Source organism: Bos indicus, chromosome 20 (genome assembly GCF_029378745.1).
Source record: "Bos indicus isolate NIAB-ARS_2022 breed Sahiwal x Tharparkar chromosome 20, NIAB-ARS_B.indTharparkar_mat_pri_1.0, whole genome shotgun sequence".
In the NCBI taxonomy this organism is placed as follows: domain Eukaryota; kingdom Metazoa; phylum Chordata; class Mammalia; order Artiodactyla; family Bovidae; genus Bos; species Bos indicus.
The window spans coordinates 66293451-66312880 of NC_091779.1; the positions used below are offsets into that span (position 1 = coordinate 66293451).

General features: G+C 44.1%; 2 non-coding genes across 2 annotated transcripts; one reads left to right on the plus strand and one right to left on the minus strand.

Annotated features, from left to right (window-relative positions):
* Positions 1-4578: 4578 nt before the first annotated feature.
* Positions 4579-4685, minus strand: LOC139178093 (U6 spliceosomal RNA). Its single transcript, XR_011562517.1, has one exon. It is a non-coding gene; the product is annotated as a U6 spliceosomal RNA (small nuclear RNA).
* Positions 4686-10449: 5764 nt separating this feature from the next.
* Positions 10450-10556, plus strand: LOC139178085 (U6 spliceosomal RNA). Its single transcript, XR_011562508.1, has one exon. It is a non-coding gene; the product is annotated as a U6 spliceosomal RNA (small nuclear RNA).
* The last annotated feature ends 8874 nt before the right edge of the window (positions 10557-19430 follow it).

The following is a 19430-nucleotide window of genomic DNA, read 5'->3' on the forward strand; positions in this document are numbered from 1 at the left end:
TCCGGGAGTTGGTGATGGACAGGGAGGCCTGGAGTGCTGCGATTCATGGGGTCGCAAAGAGTCGGACACTACTCAGTGACTGAACTGACTGAGCCACACCATTGTCAATTGGGGACCCCATGGTATGTGGTTGTCTAATTGCTCAGATGATATTAATAGCATCGTGTGTGATTATGCTACTCAAGTGGCTTGGAAAGTTACTAACACTACGATGGAACATTACCATGACAAAGGACTTCTTGGCTGGCTTGACGGTGGAATGGCACCCCCTCGTCCTCGGATCGTCCTCAATAAACAAATTGGGCATGAACAATGGGACATGGGGAAACTTGCTGCGAGCACCGAAGAACTTGGAACTTAGACCAGACATTTCTCAGGAACCAGTCATAGTCATAGTACTTATTGCTTTTGCTATAATCAATCATATTTCATACAAGCCTGTATTCCCCTTCCTTTTGTTTTACCCATAGGAAACTTATAATTCAATAAGACTTTATATTCTGTAACTTGTATAAATTGCAAATTATATACCTGTATTAACTCATATTTCCTTAAGAAATGAATCCCTTTTGATTCTTCGATCTCAATATAATTTGTGGTTATCAGTAAATCTCCAATGGCCCTGGGAAGAAGGTCCCATGGCCGGGCTTGCTTCCCAGTTACTTACTAAATTACTCCGATGCTCTAAATGACTCATTGGACGCCTGATTCTTGGCATTTTGGGATTAATAGCCATTTACACTACTGCTGCCCGGCACTGGCGTTGCTTTACAAACCTCAATTCAACACATAATTTTATCCAAAATTGGACTAAAGATGCTCATACTATGTGGGCCACTCAGGCTCGGATAGATGAGGACATTCAAAATGAAATACAGGCACTAAAAACAGCCATCAAATGGGTTGGAGATCAACTAATAGATGTACAAAAACAAGTGATACTAAAATGTGATTGGAATTCTCAATTTTGTGTTACTCTTGTTCAATTCAGTCATAGTGCCTATAACTGGGAGGAAATCAGATTTCATTTACAAAATATGCATGATAATGCCTCTCTGAATGTACAATTATTGCAAAAAGAAATCTTTGAAACCTTCTCTAAAAGTCTGCCCTCACCCCCCATCTGGAAATTTTAGCTGAACAACTAGCTGATCAATTATCTGGGCTAGACCCCTGAGCTTGGTTTCAAAGCATCACCCACAGCATCGGGTCTGGAACTGTAACTCTGGCAATTGTCTTGGCAATTATATTTGTTGTTTACTGTTGCCTTTCTGCAAAAATTGTTACAACTAAACAAAGTCAAATGGTCAAGACCTTTTTTACAACTATAATAAAATAGGGGGAATTGTCAGGGAATGTTTAACAGTGAGATTCCTGTGTGCTGTTTCCTATCTCTCTTGAGCCTTCTGTTCCTTATCAGTTCCTGAGAGGAGTGAGCAGAGTGGCAAGCCACTCCCAGGACTGAGATCAAAGAGATGGGATTCTTGCGTAGGATTTCCTTCATTAGCTTTTCCATATGGTGAAAGGGATTATTTCCAACCCTCTTTTGATATGGATTGCCTTTTGGCTTTATGGGCTCTCTGGCTCCTTGTTTCCTTGGTAACTTGTAAAGTCTGGTCTTTTGATCTTTATCTGAAGAAGCTACCTTGTAATATGGTATATATTACTCACACAGAATTCAATAAGGCACCCTTGTGCCACCAGAGACTTGGGTCCCCGTGCCCTTCTTTCTCTCTTTCTCTATCTCTCTTTCTGGCTGAGTCCATGGAGCGCGGAGGCCTGCCAAGCTCATTTTCCTGCCCGGGCTTCCAAGACCTCTCAAGACTTCTTGAGAGGGTGCCCTGTGCCTATGTGAGTGGTACAAGCTCTGTCCAAGGGCTTTATTGGTTTTCTGTGTAACTCAGGGAATATTAGCCTCTTTCTTTCTTTAACTTTCTTATCGTCGACTCCAGACCACCAGGTTCTGGTCCATTAAAGGACCCCAACACTATACAGTAAGTTTTCTTTAGCTATCTATTTTGTACACACTAGGATATATATCGGAGAAGGCAATGGCACCCTACTCCAGTACTCTTGCCTGGAAAATCCCATGGGTGGAGAGCCTGGTAGGCTATAGTCCATGGGATCGCTAAGAGTCGGACATGACTGAAGTGACTTAGCAGCAGCAGCAGCAGTATATATATATCTGGAGAAGGCAATGGCACCCCACTCCAGTACTCTTGCCTGGAAAATCCCATGGATGGAGGAGCCTGGTGGGCTGCAGTCCATGAGGTCCTGACTACTTCACTTTTCCTTTTCCCTTTCATGCATTGGAAAAGGAAATGGCAACCCACTCCAGTGTTCTTGCCTGGAGAATCCCAGGGACAGTGGAGCCTGGTGGGCTGCCATCTATGGGGCCACACAGAGTTGGACATGACTGAAGCGACTTAGCAGCAGCAGCAGCAGCATATATATGTCAATCCCAATCTCTTAATTCATCCCCCCCACCTTGGTAACCATACATTTGTTCTCTACATCTGTGTCTCTATTTCTGCTTTGACATGGAACAACAGACTGGTTCCAAATAGGAAAAGGAGTACGTCAAGGCTGTATATTGTCACCCTGCTTATTTAACTTATACGCAGAGTACATCATGAGAAACGCTGGGCTGGAAGAAGCACAAGCTGGAATCAAGATTTCCAGGAGAAATATCAATAACCTCAGATACGCAGATGACACCATCCTTATGGCAGAAAGTGAAGAGGAACTAAAAAGCCTCTTAATGAAGGTGAAAGAGGAGAGTGAAAAAGTTGGCTTAAAATTCAACATTCAGAAAACGAAGATCATGGCATCTGGTCCCATCACTGCATGGCAAATAGATGGGGAAACAGTGGAAACAGTGTCAGACTTTATTTTGGGGGGCTCCAAAATCACTGCAGATGGTGACTGCAGCCATGAAATTAAAAGACGCTTACTCCTTGGAAGGAAAGTTATGACCAACCTAGATAGCATATTGAAAAGCAGAGACATTACTTTGCCAGCAAAGGTCTGTCTAGTCAAGGCTATGGTTTTTCCAGTGGTCATGGATGGATGTGAGAGTTGGACTGTGAAGAAAGCTGAGCACTGAAGAATTGATGCTTTTGAACTGTGGTGTTGGCGAAGACTCTTGAGAGTCCCTTGGACTGCAAGGAGATCCAACCAGTCCATTCTGAAGGAGATCAGCCCTGGGATTTCTTTGGAAGGAATGATGCTGAAGCTGAAACTCCAGTACTTTGGCCACCTCATGTGAAGAGTTGACTCATTGGAAAAGACCCTGATGCTGGGAGGCATTGGGAGCAGGAGGAGAAGGGGACGACAGAGGATGAGATGGCTGGATGGCATCACTGACTTGATGGACGTGAGTCTGAGTGAACTCCGGGAGTTGGTGATGGACAGGGAGGCCTGGCGTGGTTCGATTCATGGGGTTGCAAAGAGTCGGACACGACTGAGCAACTGAACTGAACTGAACTGAACTGAATCATTCTTCTAGATCCCACATATAAGTGATATTATACAGTGTTTGTTTTTCTCTTTCTGACTTACTTCAGTCTTATGGTCGTCACTAGGTCCATTCATTTCTGTACAAATGGCAAAATATCAGCCCTCTTTTTGTCTGCGTATTCCATTGTATAGACACACTGCATTTTCTTTATCCACTCCTCTGTTGATGGGCCTTTAGGTTGCTTCTATGTCCTGGCTATTATAAATAGTGCTGCAATGGACATTGGAGTGCATGCATCTTTTTGAATTATGGGTTTCCCTGAGTATATGCCCAGGAATAAGATTGCTGGGTCTATGGTAGTTCTATTTTCAGTTTTTAAAGGAACCTTCATACTGTTCTCAATAGTGGTGAAATCAATTTACATTCCTACCAATAGTGCAGTAGGATTCTCTTTTCTTCACATCCTTTTCAACATGTATTGTTTGTAGGTTTTTTGATGATGGCCATTGTGACTAGTGTTAGATAATACCTCATCATACTTTTGATTTGCATTTCTGTAATAATTAGGATACTGAGCAGTTTTTCATGTGTTTGTTGGCCATCTGTATGTCTTCTTTGTTTTTTTTTAAATTTAAATTTATTTATTTTAATTAGGGGTTAATTACTTTACAATATTGTATTGGTTTTGCCATACATCAACATGAATCTGCCACAGGTGTACACGTGTTCCCAATCCTGAACCCCCCTCCCACTTCCCTCCCCATACCATCCCTCTGGGTCATCCCAGTGCACCAGCCCCAAGCTTCCTGTATCCTGCATCGAACCTGGATTGGTGGTTCGTTTCTTATATGATATTATACATGTTTCAATGCCATTCTCCCAAATCATCCCCCCTCCCTTTCCCACAGAGTCCAAAAGACTGTTCTATGCATCTGTGTCTCTTTTGCTGTCTCACATACAGGGTTATCGTTACCATCTTTCTAAATTCCATACATATGTGTTAGTATACTGTATTGGTGTTTTTCTTTCTGGCTTACTTCACTCTGTATAATCGGCTCCAGTTTCATCCACCTCATTAGAACTGATTCAAATGTATTCTTTTTAATGGCTGAGTAATACAAAATATGGAACGCTTCACAAATTTGTGTGTCATCCTTGCACAGGGGCCACGCGGATCTTCTCTGTATCGTCCCAGTTTTAGTATATGTGCTGCCGAAGCGAGCAGTGTGTGTCTTCTTTGGAGAAATGTTTATTCAGGTCTTCTGCCAATTTTGGGGGGGTTGTTTGTTTTTTAATTTTGAACTACACAAGCTGTTTCTTTATTCTGGCTATTAATCCCTTCTCAGTCGTTTTGTTTGCAAATATTTCTTCCTATCCTGAGGGTTGTCTTTTCATCTTGTTTATGATTTCCTTTGCTGTGTAAATTGCAAATGTAGAGGGAATCAACAGCAGAATAGCCAAGGCAGAAGAACTGGACAAAAATTTTCAGTTCATTTCAGCTAGGTTAGCAAACACCTAGGAGTGTAATTGCTGGCTGGTATGTAGGTTAGCAAACATCTAGGACTAAAAACATTCGCTGGTTTGGTAAGAGTACATTCAGTTTTGTAAGCAACCACCAAGCTGTCCTCCAAAGAAGCAGCTGTGTCATTTTGCATTCCCACAAGCAATGAATGAGAGCTTTTTTTGTGCTACATCCTCTCCAGCGTTTAGTATTGTTAGTGTTGGATTCCGGGCATCTGAATGGATGTGCAGCGGTATGTCATTGTTTAATTTGCACTCTGACCTGAATGACATACGTTATCGAGCATTTTTTCATAAGCTTGTCCCTCACTTTTTCCTATGGGCCTAAGGGAGATATTTCTTATTCAAAGCAGAAATATTTAGCTTGGCATTATGGGAGAAATATTTTTTTTATAGACTGTTTGGGCCAAATATTCCCTTAACACATCTTTGAAAAGTGATGGGGAATGATACTCATGCCAAGGAACATTTTCTGTTTTAGGTGCTTTCAAGATAGACAGCACTATCAGTGTTAGATCAGTAGGGAGTAATCGAGGGCCTCCATGGGATCCCAGTTGGCAGTGGAGTTTTCTCAGCCACGTGGAGCCTTTCAGACAAATCTTGCTGCTTTGCAATTGTGGGAAGCAACCAATCCAGACTGTTGAAAACTCTCCAAAGAGCTAGACATTAATTAATTTGAGATCTTCCTACAATATGGCTTCTCATATGTATATTTTTAGGTCAGGCAAGTCAGGTTTTTTTTTCTTCTAGAGAAAAGCACTCATCATCTCATTGAGAGAATTGACTGTTTTTTTAAAAAATATATATTTATTTATCTTGCTGTGCTGGGTCTTACCTGCCGCATGTGGCTCCTTGACAAGGGATTGAACCTAGGCCGCCTGCATTAGGAGTGCAGAGTCTTAGCCACTGGACCACCAGGGAAGTCTCTGGCTTGTTTTTAATTCTGTCAAACTGAAGAATTTAATTTAGTTTCTGTGCTTGCTCCAGCAGGTTCTCTACAAGCCAATATTTATTGAGTCCTTGATATTATCTCCGAAGGACAACCTGTCAACCACGGTGAGAGATGGGAAGAGCGAAGGGCAGTGGCTCCCTCCGCACCTTGCTGGGGAGATGGGATTAACACACAGGCAGCAGCAGGGACAGCAAACAGCTAAAACAGGAATTCACCCGCTAGGAGTTTCAACCTCCAGCTTGACCATGACTCTTGAGTTCCTTCTATCTCTAGTTTGACACTGATGATTCGAGCTGCCTGCTGTGAGGCATGTCACCCTGAAGAAGGAATTCTCCCGTGGGACCATATGACAGCGCCCAGTGACTGGCTGTCCAAGATCCTCAACAGTTCCTAGCAATGGCCAATGTGTGGGCACCATGGTTCCTAGATGACCCTCTCTCTTCACAGCTTGTTTTTTCCCTCCTGAAGCTTTGGCGAATAATGAACCATCAGTTCTCTGCAATGTCTAAGTCAATATTTCTAGGAATCTGGGTGAGACTCTTCCCAAATGCATCCAAGTTTGGGGAACTTGTCTGTGAGCTTCCTTCCTCCTCAGCCTCATCCCAGCCGAGCTCTGATGAGCATTACTCTGTGAAACAAGATGGCAAGTGAGATGTCCTTAACATCCTTGGACTTTGTCTTTAGCCCAAGGACCCTTCAGGTTCAATCCCTGGGCCAGGAAGATCCCCTGGAGAAGGGAATGGCTACCCACTCTAGTATTCTTGTCTGGAGAATCCCATGGACAGAGGAGCCTGATGGGCTACAGTCCATGGGGTTGAAAAGAGTCAGACACGATGGAGCAACTAACGAACACTTTCACTTTCAGTTCTGGGTATTACATAAAACTTTTGCAACTATTCCCTCCAAAAGACAGAGTTTTGACCATCTCATTCATTCTTCCTCAACCAGCTAATTCATAGATACTAAAAAAAAATCTATTCTTCCAATGGGATCTATAAAGCAGCTGGGTTTGCAGCATCTTCCCAGAGGAAATGCAAAGTGAGGGAGGTACTCTGGCAAAGGGTGGGTCTCTTTGACCAGGAGGACTGCATGTAGAGAATCTTCAGGAGTTCCCACCTCCCCTTTCCCATCTGGAACAGAAGCAGTGGTCACCACGGGACTTAGCGCATGGGTGATGCGAACACCGAATCCTCAGCCTAATGCTAGGACCGCCCCCCGGACAACCTCCACGTCCCATCAGCTCTCCATGCTCCAGGCCTGTTGAATTCATCCCGTTTCATTTCTGGTGGGATAGAGAGCTCCTTCATCCTTCCTGAATTCAGGTGAATAGTGTTCAACCTTTCATGCTCTTCCCTATAGACAGACACCTGTCCACTTGCCAACAGATGTCTAGACAGGCCACTAAATGCTGAGGGACTTTTACACTGTTTCATTAGACATATCTTCATTTTAGGTAAAAACTGACTGCCTTAGGAGATCTAGGAATTGAAGAAGTTGCTGCCTAATATTTCATTTGTTTTGCATTTGACAAAGATGAGAATAGGATGTCAGTCACACAGTCATGTCTGACTCTTTGAGACTCCATGGACTGTAGCCCACCAGGCTCCCCTGTCCAAGGAATTCTCCAGGTGAGAATAGTGGAGTGGATTGCCATTCCCTTCTCTAGGGTATCTTCCCGATCCAGGGATCAAACCTGGGTCTCCTGCATTGCAGGCAGATCCTCTACCGTCCGGGCCACTGAGATGAAGCTTTTATAAATGAAGGTGAACATTCTGAAATATTTCCTCTGAATTCCATTAGTCAGTGGCAATATAAATATGACTTCCCAGTCCCATTTTCTTCAGGGAAGAGTAGAGAATCTCATCTTTAAAAACCTGGGAAAATGGCCTGCTTTCAACAGTTTTTAAACTGGCTCTTAGTTGATTGATAGTATTATTAATGATTACATTCCATCATTCTGTGACCAAGGTCCTAGAAGTTCAGAAAAAAACTATTTTACTGACTTGCCATTTCCATGTACTTTCTTCTGACAAATTATGTTTTGAAATGACTTAAAGCATCAAGGACATTGTGGCCAATGTCATTGTGGTGTCAATGTGGCCAGGACATTGTGGTGTTAGCCCTGGAGTTAGAACAGACAAAAGGTTCAGTTCAGTTCAGTTGTTCAATCGTGTCCAACTCTTTGTGACCCCATGAATCGCAGCACACCAGGCCTCCCTGTCCATCACCAACTCCCAGAGTTCACTCAGACTCAAGTCCATCGAGTCAGTGATGCCATCCAGCCATCTCATCCTCTGTCGTCCCCTTCTCCTCTTGCCCCCAGTCCCTCCCCGCATCAGAGTCTTTTCCAATGAGTCAACTCTTCACATGAGGTGGCCAAAGTACTGGAGTTTCAGCTTTAGCATCATTCCTTCCAAAGAAATCCCAGGGCTGATCTCCTTCAGAATGGACTGGTTGGATCTCCTTGCAGTCCAAGGGACTCTCAAGAGTCTTCTCCAACACCACAGTTCAAAAGCATCAATTCTTCGGCGCTCAGCCTTCTTCACAGTCCAACTCTCACATCCATCCATGACCACTGGAAAAACCATAGCCTTGACTAGTTGAACCTTTGTTGGCAAAGTAATGTCTCTGCTTTAGTGGCGACAGGACTGGAAAAGGTCAGTTTTCATTCCAATCCCAAAGAAAGGCAATGCCAAAGAATGCTCAAACTACCACACAGTTGCACTCATTTCACACACTAGTAAAGTAATGCTCAAGTTTCTTCAAGCCAGGCTTCAGCAATACGTAACCGTGAACTTCCAGATGTTCAAGCTGGTTTTAGAAAAGGCAGGGGAACCAGAGACCAAATTGCCAACATCTGCTGGATCATCGAAAAAGCAAGAGAGTTCCAGAAAAATATCTATTTCTGCTTTATTGACTATGCCAAAGCCTTTGACTGTGTGGATTACAATAAACTGTGGAAAATTCTGAAAGAGATGGGAATACCAGATCGCCTGACCTGCCTCTTGAGACAAAGGTAGTCTTATAAAATTTGCTGGTTCTTTCTGAGGTTAAGAAGATGTCTTGACACATACATATTTGTCTTAGCTGTTTTGACAAGTTCTTTGTCTGCAGTCAACTGCAGTTTTCAAAAAAAAACAACAAAAAAGGCAAACCATCCTACTCTGTATAATTGCTATCAGTTATCTATTGCTGCATAACAATGATACCACAAAATTTAAGGTACAAAACAACACACATTTATGACCTTAGAGTTTCTGAGGGTTGGGACTCTGGGCACAGCTTAGCAGGGTCCTCTGGGCAGGGTCTCATCAGCTGCAATCAAGGTGTCCACTGGGCTGGAGTCCCATCAGAGACTCTGCTTTCAAGGCTCTTCTTCCAAACTGGCGTGCTGGCTGGCAGCTTCCAGTTCCTGTGGTTGTAGGACTGTGGGCTTCTGCTTCCTGCTGTGAGTCAGCTAGAGGCCATTTTCAGCTCCCGTCATGTGGGCCTTTCCATAGGGCAGATTCCACCATGGCAACTGGCTTCTTCAAAGCCATCGGGGGAGCATCTCACAAGGTGAGTGTTACAGTCTTATGTGCCCTAATGACTAGTAAAGAAATTGAATCAGAAGCCAAAAGCTTCCCAAGAAACAACATCTAGGACTAGACAGCTTCACTGATGAATTCTACCAAATATTCAAGGAAGAATTAATACCAATCCTTCTTAAACTCTTCCAAAAAATAGAAGAGGGAGGTGCTCTTTGGAACTCATTTATGGGGCCAACATTACTCTAACACCAAAACCAGGCAAGGGTGCCACAGAAAAAAAGAAAATTACAGGCCAATATCACTGATGAATATAGACAGGAAAAATTCTCAAAAAATATTAGCAAACCAAATTCACCAATGCATTAAAAGTATCATACACCATGAACAAGGGAGGGTTATTCCAGGGGTGCAAAGATGATTCAGTATCCTCGAGTCTGTCAATCTGATATACCACATTAAACAAAATGAAGGATAAAAATATACGCCACATGTATACCTGTGGTGGACTCATACAATATTGTAATTAACCTCCAATTAAAATAAATAAATTTACATTTTAAAAAATCAGCTCAGTAGATGCAGAGAAAGCATTTGATGAAATTAAACATCCGTTTGTGATAAAAACTCTCAACAGAGCAAGTATAGAGGGAATATACCTCAACATGAAAAAGCCATAGATGACAAGCCTACAGGAACATACTCAGTGGTGAAAACCTTCTCTTCCAAAATCAGGTACAAGATAAGAATGCTCACTCTCACCATTTTTATTCAACCTGTTATTGGAAGTCCTAGACCGAGCAATTAGGCAAGGAAAAGAAATCAAAGGAATCAAGTTGGGAAAGGAAGAAGTAAAACTGTCATTATTTGCAGATGACATAACATTAAATATAGGACAACCCTAAGACTCCATCAAAAAACTATTAGAATTAATAAACAAATTCAGTAACACTGCAGGATATAAAATCAACACATGAAAGTCTGTTGTGGTGCTTGCTTTGGCAGCACACATACTAAAACTGGAACGATACAGAGAAGATTAGCATGGCCCCTGAGCAAGGATGACACACAAATTCATGAAGCGTTCCATATTTTTACACCAATACAGTATACTAACGCATATATATAGAATTTAGAAAGATGGTAACGATAACCCTGTATGCGAGACAGCAAAAGAGACATAGATGTATAGAACAGTCTTTTGGACTCTGTGGGAGAGGGAGGGGTGAGATGATTTGGGAGAATGGCATTGAAACATGTATAATATCATATAAGAAATGAATCACCAGTCCAGGTTTGATGCAGGATACAGGAAGCTTGGGGCTGGTGCACTGGGATGACCCAGAGGGATGGTATGCGGAGGGGGGTGGGAGGGGGGTTCAGGATTGGGAACACGTGTACACCCGTGGCGGATTCATATTGATGTATGGGAAAACCAATACAATATTGTAAAGTAATTAGCCTCTAATTAAAATAAATCAATTTAAATTTAAAAAAAGAAAAAAAAAGAAAGTGTGTTGTGTTTCTGTACACTAATAACAGGCTATCAGAAAGATAAATTAATCCCATTTAACAACTGTATCAAAAAGAATAGAAAACCTAGGAATAAGCTTAACCAAGGAAATGAAAGACTTGTATATTGAAAACTTCAAGACATTAGTGAAAGAAATTGAAGAAGACACAATGGAAAGATATTTTATGCTCATAGATTGGAAAAATCAGTATTAAAATGTCCATACTACCAAAAGCAATCTACAAATAAATGCAATCCCTGTAAAAACTCCAATGGCATTTTCACAGAAATTGGGCAAACGATCTTAAAATTTGCACGGCACCCCAAACAGCCAAAGAAATCTTGAGAAAGAACAAGGTTAGAGGCACCACACTTCTTGAGTTTTAACTGTATCACAAAGTTATGCTAATTATGCTATTGACACAAAAACTATGGATTCGGCTCTAGATTTTGTGGAAGCTTGACTCAAAGGAATTTTTTTTTTTGAGCTGAAAGTCTTTTCTCCAACTCCCCATGAAAGTGAAAGTGAAGTTGCTCAGTCGTTTCCGGCTCTTTGAGACCCCATGGATAGTAGCCTGCACCAAGCTTCTCCGTCCATGGGATTTTCAAGGCAAGAGTACTGGAGTGGGTTGCCATTTCCTTCTCCAGGGAGCCTTCCCAACAACCCAGGGATCAAACCCAGGTCTCTCTCATTGTGGACAGATGCTTTACTGTCTCAGCCACCAGCAAGGCATAGTAACTGCCAATCACAGAGTATGAGTTGTAAGTGTGTGTGGGAAGTGGGCTTGATCCGTAGGCACTGTCCCTGACTGTGGGCTTACCGGGGAAGGTGTGGAGGCTGACTGGAGAGGGCTTCCCTACCGGGTTGACCTGTTGGGTATCCATTGCCTTTGGCATTTCTCTTCTCTCAGAGGTGTAATGCCAAGAGGGTCCCACCCATAAGACATGTTTCTAGGGATGGAATTAGCGGGCAGAGTGATTCAAATTGCTGTGCCTTGGACCCTGGGGAAGACATTCTCCCCTGAATCTAGCAGAGATGAAAGTCACAGGAGGAATCTGAGAAGAGAGGAAACCCGGCCCTGGAGAAGCATTCTTTGAGGTGGGCACAGTATAGTAAGCCCTCTGTCTTGCTAGATTTCAGATTTAGCCAAGATAGCCACTGGATGGTTTTTCCTCACAAAGAACTGAGCAGATAGCTGATGACTAAGGCTGTGCAGTCACGGGACAGAGGAAACTGGAAGAGGGGTGGTTTGGATGCAAAGCAGGCGAAAGGTAGAGAGAGAAGTCCCTGTCAGGGAGAGTGCCAGCTGCTGCCAGGTCAAGCCAGGAGAAGCCTGGCATTGCACCCTGGCCGGGTGGGTGCTGGAAGGACTCCGAATCAGTAAAAGAACAGGATCCTCTGTTGGGGCTAAGGGACAGTCACTTGGGGTTAAAACAAAGAAGGCAGCTGGCAATCATGAAAGATGACAGTTTCTAGAATACCACCTGACTTCAGCCCCTTCAAGAGAAACCAGTCCTGAGTTGTGGGCTGTAGCTTGCGCAACAGCAGGACTTAGCCATAAGGCTGGAGGGCAGAATGAAAGCAAGCAAGGGCAGCATGCGAAGCCTGGTCCCTTCCAACCCTGGGCATGGGGAAGGGAGGAAGGAAGAGACCTGCAGACCTGCCCCCGGGGGCAGGAGTGGATGAGCAGGAGAGTGCAGTGGGAACGGGCCTGGGCCCCTGTCCTGGCCCTGCGGCGGCTGCAGCAGAGTGATTTTGTCAGAGGGCACCCAGGTGTGGGCGAGCGGGCAGCTCACAGGAGCCAGGGCTGGGCACCTGGGTCCCCCAGGGTCCCGAACCAGGAGGGAGGGCTGCCCTCTTCAGAGAAAGAGGCTGCCAGAAGGGAGATTGCAGTCCCAGGGCCAGCCTCCTGCCGGGGCTGGGTGGATGGCACCGGGGTCCCACACCGAACCTCAGCTTAGAGCTGGTCCCAGTGGGGGTGGGGAACTCACGTTCAGTTGGAAAAACGAAGACAGTGGAGCCTTCCCAGGGGTGTTGCAGAAGGCTCAAGGACCCAGGGACTCCTGAATCACACTGGGGCTCTAGACTTCTTTGGCAATCTTGGCTTCATAGCCCCCACACACCCCTAATCTCGTTAGTGACGCTAGTTGGGGCTGAGCTAGCACTTTGAGAATAAGGTCAAGTAACAGACCAAAGAGGCAAACATGTGAGCCCCGAGCTGGCCCAGGGAGGTGTTGCAGCTTCTGAAAGTTGCTTCTGTCAAAGAAGGACCCCAGGGGACACCCCACAGGTTGCCGTGTGCACGCCCTCATTTGCTTCCGAGAGTGCAGGCTTCCAAGACTGTTACAGGTCTGAAAATACTCAGGCCAGCTGTGTTTGGCAATAAACTTGAGTGACCTCCAGCCAGAGGCGGCGAAAGGCACAGGGTCCAGGTTGTCCGTGTGAAAGCCACAAACCCCCTGCAGGACACGAGTTTCCGGTCCTTTGGTCCATGTCATCCCGTCCAGGCTTTCTCTTCAGCATGGAGCTTTTCTACCTTGGCTTTCATGTTGAGTGACAAGCAATGTGGGAGTTGTTTTGTTCATCTAACAAGTGTGTTTTGAGCCCTGACTCCGTCCCAGGTTCCCTACCAGGTCTTCAGGTGGATCTTGATGGATGAGCCCCTGGGGCAGTGCTGTTGGGAGGTGGAGTGGATATAATGTAAGCCAGGAAGGCCATGCTGTGTGCACACGTAACCCTTGGCACCCAGCTCCCAGGGCATTGATCAGCCTGAGGTGGATGGAACACTTGAGGTTGCCGTCTCTGTTTATGGGCTGTTAGCATGCTTTCCGGAGAAGGCAATGGCACCCCACTCCAGTACTCTTGCTTGGAAAATCCTATGGACGGAGGAGCCTGTTAGGCTGCAATCCATGGGGTCGCCAAGAGTCGGACACGACTGATCGACTTCACTTTCACTTTTCACTTTCATGCATTGGAGAAGGAAATGGCAGCCCACTCCAGTGTTCTTGCCTGGAGAATCCCAGGGACGGGGGAGCCTGGTGGGCTGCCGTCTATGGGGTCGCACAGAGTCGAACACAACTGAAGTGACTTAGCATAGCGTGCTTTCAGAAAACACTTGGGAAAATGCCAGAGATTTCTATCCTAATAAGGCATAAGATTTTATCAGAGGAAGATTGGCCTGCAGAAAGTAGAGAAGAAGGGTTAACCCTCTGGACCTTGAATGAGGTGGTTGCTGAATCAGCCTTCTGTGTAAATAATGAGCAATCACCCATTTGATGTCTGAATAATTTCAGCATGTTAACAATCAGCCTCCTGGTGTTGTTGAATATGTGTCTGACAGCCTCATACACCATCATCCCCATAACACAATCTGCAAATGCTTTTCTGGTGCATCAGAGAGTGATTTTGTGAGGAACTGTAAGGGCACACGTTAAAAATAAAATAGAAAATTACTCCTCTCTCTTTTCCTGTGGTTTGGAAGAGATGTGTCTTTACAGGATAAGATCATTTTTGGACTAGCTTTTTTAATAAAGAAAAAAAAGAGGGTTAAATGCTGTTTTCTTTTTAAATATAGGACCTTAAATGCTGTTAATAAAGATTATCTTCTTGGTAAATGTCTGCTTCTGTCTGGTCAAACCAGTTTGCATTGTACTTGGAGGAGCTCCACATTGAGCAGTCCCAGTTTTAAATGATTAGAAGAAAATGGAGCACTATTTAATGGAGGGAGATAAATAAGTTACAACTTCTGAATCTCACAGAGAAAAATATTCATTCTTATTTACTACTTGACTGGCCTCAAATCTCTAGAAAGAACAGGACACTGTGAATAATGGTGCTTGCATGAACATTCTGTCCCCTGTGGTGGTGTCGAGCCTTTGAAAATGGAATTGTTGTTATTTATCCAAATTGAAAATGTATTTTCTCTTTAAATACAGGACCTTAAATTTAAATTATGTTTTGCCTGCCAACTTGGACTGGAGTCTCTTATGGTATTATGGTTGTAGTGTGTGATAAACGATTTCCAAGTCCTTTAGTATCACGTTTTTAATTCAGCATGCCATGGGATGAAGACTTCTGAGCTTTGACAATGAAGGAAAGCCTTCACTAATTTTAAGTCTTTTAGGCAAGGTAAGTATTAGGAACATAACTTCTAAAATGTGCAAGTGTGTGTTTACTAAATTTGCACTGTGAATGGTCTTCACAAAGAACAAGGAAAAAATTTAAGAAGTTCAATTACTGTTTATAATCAACATTTCCTAAAATTCAGCTTAACTTTCAAACTCAGAATTGAGACTAGGGTATGTTACAAGGTTTTTTTTATATTTAGATAGATGGTATGTGGTGGGCCAACAGGGCTTGCTGTTCATTACCAAATAGTGATTAAAACATAAGACTGGGCTTCTCTGGTGGTCCAGTGGTTAAGAATTCACCCTGCACTGCAGGGCACATGGGTTTGATCCCTGGTCTAGGAAGATCCCACATGCCAAGGAGCAGCTAAGCCCATGTGCCACAGCCACTGAGCCTGGACTCTGGAGCTCGTGCTTCCCAAGAAGAGAAGCGGCCGCAGTGGGAAGCCTGCACACCTTAACTAGAGAAAGCCCACACGCAGGACAAAGACTCAGCACAGCCAAAGCTAAAAAAAATCTTAAAAAAAGTGAGATGTTTGGTCTTTAGTTAACATTAAATATTTGACAATCCAAAAAGAAGAGGGGGAAAAAATGGAAGGGAAATAGAAAAGCAACATAAGAACGAAAGGAAGAAATGAAAAAAGGGGTAGGGTGAGGAGAGAGAGAAAGAGAAAAAAGAAAGGAAGGAAATTGCTTTTCCTCTAACGTGGTCTTGACAGTTTCTATTCCCACCGGTCAGGTGTGTGTGACTCTGAGTTGCTTCAAGTCCTTCCTGACACTTGGCATGGTCAGATTTTAACTAGAGCCTTTCTATCACATGTGTGGGGGTATATTTGTGGTTTCCTTTAAAATGCAGCCTTTCATGGGACCTTCCTTGCCATCCAGTGGTCAGGACTCAGTGTGCAGGGACTTGGGTTCCATCCCTGGTCAGGGCACTAAGATTTCTCAAGCTGTGAGCCATGGCCAAAGAAAAATTAAATAAAGAAAATTCAAAACCACCAGCCTTTCATCTTCCACTCGTCGATGTTCATCATACTCATCCCCACCTCCACATTTGTCTGGGGCAGATCCTCCTCTCCTCTCCTCCTGACTGCCCAGCCATCTCCGGCTCCTGCCATCTCCTCTGCATCCGGCTTACTGCGATGGAGAAACCACGGCAGCCCCCAGGTCCAACGTGGTCCCTTTCCCACTCAGACACCTCCGGTGGGCCCTGAACGACGGGACTTTTGTCCTTTGGCTGGTGCATGGTGTCCTCTTCATATGCTCCTCTCCTGTGTTATCCTAGCCCCTCCCTACTCCCCCTTTCTCACTTTATTTCCACCAACTTTGGACTAAATTTGGTCCCAGAGGCTTCTTTGCCCTTCACTCCTCTGGCCTCTATGGGTATGGGCTCGGCCCAGACTATTTCTCCCTGAATTGTAAAAAAAAAAATGCTATATTCTCTGAGCAGATTGAGGGCCCTCTGTTCTTCTTCATTTCTCATAACGCAAACATTGCCTTGTATTTTCCTTCTGCACCAGACCTGCGGTATGGGGTTCACACGAGACCCCAGATCTGCTGGGGTTAAAACTGCATTGTGGGACTTCCCTGGTGGCACAGTGGATAGCAATCCACCTGCCAATACAGGAGACATGGGTTCGATCCCTGGTCTGGGAAGATTCCGCATGCTGCAGAACAGCTAAGCCCATGTGCCCCAACTACTGAGCCCCTGCTTTATAGACTGAGAGCCACAACTCCTGAGCCCAAGTGCGGCAACTCCTGAAGCCCTAGTGCCTAGAGCCCGTGCTCTGAAGCAAGAGAAGCCTCCACAGTGAGAAGCCTGAGCACCACGAGGAACAGCAGCCCACACGTGCTGCAACTAGAGAAAGCCCATGCAAAGCATCAAAGACCCAGCGCACCCCAAAATAAAAAACACATAAAATTACTTTAAAAACTGTACTGTGCCTTTTACGTGTGTATTCAGTTGCTGAGTCATGCCTGACTCTTTACAGCCCCATGGACTGTAGCCCACCAGGCTCCTCTATCCATGGGATTTCCCAGACAAGAATTGTGGGGTGGGTTGCCATTTTCTACTCTAGGACGTCTTCCCCACCTGGGATCAATTGCTCGTCTTGCATTTCCTGCATTGGCTGGCAGATTCTTTACCACTGAGCCACCTGGGAAGCCTGTGCCTTTTAACCCCCTTGTCTAATTCAGTGCTTGAGAGATGTACTGAGTCACCTCATCTTGGTTTTTCTCCCTGGGGATACATCGATACAGTGTCTGCCACCCATTAAACTCCTTCATTCAGTGTGCAAGAACTGTCATCAAATCTCAAAAGTGCTCTCAGCAACGTGTGCTGCCTCTAATCCCCCAACAAAGATGGCAACAAAAGAAAGTGTGAGACCCTCTGTCCTAGGAACAGAACAGCTGCCTGCGGGGAGCTCTCCATGGTCCTGGGAGTCTCCTTGTGCACTGGGGGTCTGACTCAAGACACGCAGCGATTACTGCCCGCCTTCTTTCCTCTTCACAGCATCTTGACTTCACTTTCCTCACCATCCAGACTCCCCTGTCCACTTCTGTATTCTTTTCTTGTTTAACGAAAATATAAAAGAACACATAAAACCACAAAGTAAAATATAGCCACCCAGCATGAGTATTAATACTTGAAAAATAGATGTGATGTATTTGCTTTAGATGTTTAAAACAAAGAAGAAAAAGTACCCATTCTGGAACACTGAAGTCTTCTCGATTCCCGGCTGAGTTCCAGTCTCTCTTGTCTTTGAAGATCAGACATCTTGCTCACAGTCAAGGACTTCTGGGTGTCCAATCCGTGTTTATACTTCTATTGCCCACTGTTCTCCACAGATACACTGCTCTGTGTTTCCCTCTCAACTTGAAACTCCGTATCACTCTCTGGTGGTTGTTTTCCCCTTGCTTCCTCCCTTCACCAGAAAGCTAACCCCGGCTTCCTGTCTAGTCCGAGTTCCCCTAGTTTCAAATGTACAATCAAATGTGGGGCCTCCTACATGGTGCTGTGTTGCCCTGTTCTTGGTCTTCAGTTATATTTTCTAGGACAACCTTGATGTAACCTTCTACCTCTTCTATCAAATTCTCATTTTCTGAGTTACTAGATTCACTGTTCTCCAATAATTTCATTTTCACATATTGTCTTGTGAGTGTAATAATATATTTTTTAAGCTTGAGATGTAAGGGACATACAATGAACTGCATATACTTAGAGTGTATAATTTGATGCATCCAGCTGTGGACTCTTCACACAATCAACCCCAAAGATTCCCTTATGCCCTTTTGTAAGACTCCATCCCCTGCCTGCATTCCCAGGCAAATGTCTATCTGCACACATTGAAGTTGGCACTCATTAACTGGCTTCTTTCAGCAAGCAAAATGATTCTGAGATATATTCATGCTGTTGTGGAGATTCATACTGTATTCCTTTTTAGTATAGGGTAGTATTCCATTGTATGGCCACACAACAATATGTCTAAACCATTCATCTGTTGGTGGACAATTGCATTGTTTCTAGTTTTTGGTATTATAAATAAAACTGCTGTGAACATTCATGTAAAAGTTTTTGTATAGATATTTATTTATTTTTTTTATTTCTTGAGTAAATGCCTAGGAGTGAACTGTTTGAATCATGCATGAAGCATATGTTTAACTTTTTAACAAGCTGTCACAGTGCTTCCCAAGGTGGTTAGATCGTCCCCCATTCCCACTAGCAGTTTGTGAGGGTTCCTGGGCCTCCGCCTGCTTGCCAAGCTTTGGTTGGTCATCCTTTTTAATTTCAGATATTCCAAGAGGTGGGTAGTGGTATCTCATTGCGGCTTGACTGGTGTTTTCCTAGTGACGGAAGAGGGTAAACATCTTTGCATGTGCGTTTTGCCATTTGTACATATTCTTTGGGGAAGTGGCCATTCGAACCTTCTGCCCATTAAAAAATATTTAAAATATTATTGAGATTTGAGAGGTCTTGACATATCTGGATATAAAACGTCCATCAGATGTGGTTTGTCAGCCTCCATCAGCCACCCACCCCTTCACGGCGCTGAGTCACATTTCAGTGCACGATAACCGTCCCACACATGTCCACTCATCTATGCACGCTGAGTTGCCCAGATGTCACAATTAAAAAAAAACAAAACCAAATAAAAAACATTTCCCTTTTGTTTCTGCAATGAGGTTTTCTCCAGAGCTGTTTGCTTTTCATGACAGGGACTTTTCTAAGTATCTGGTGATTCTTGGTCATCAGTTCACACCTTTAAAAAAGGACCAGAAAAGCAGAGCAGGAGCTGTCACTAACGGGCAATACCACCCCGTGCAGGTTCC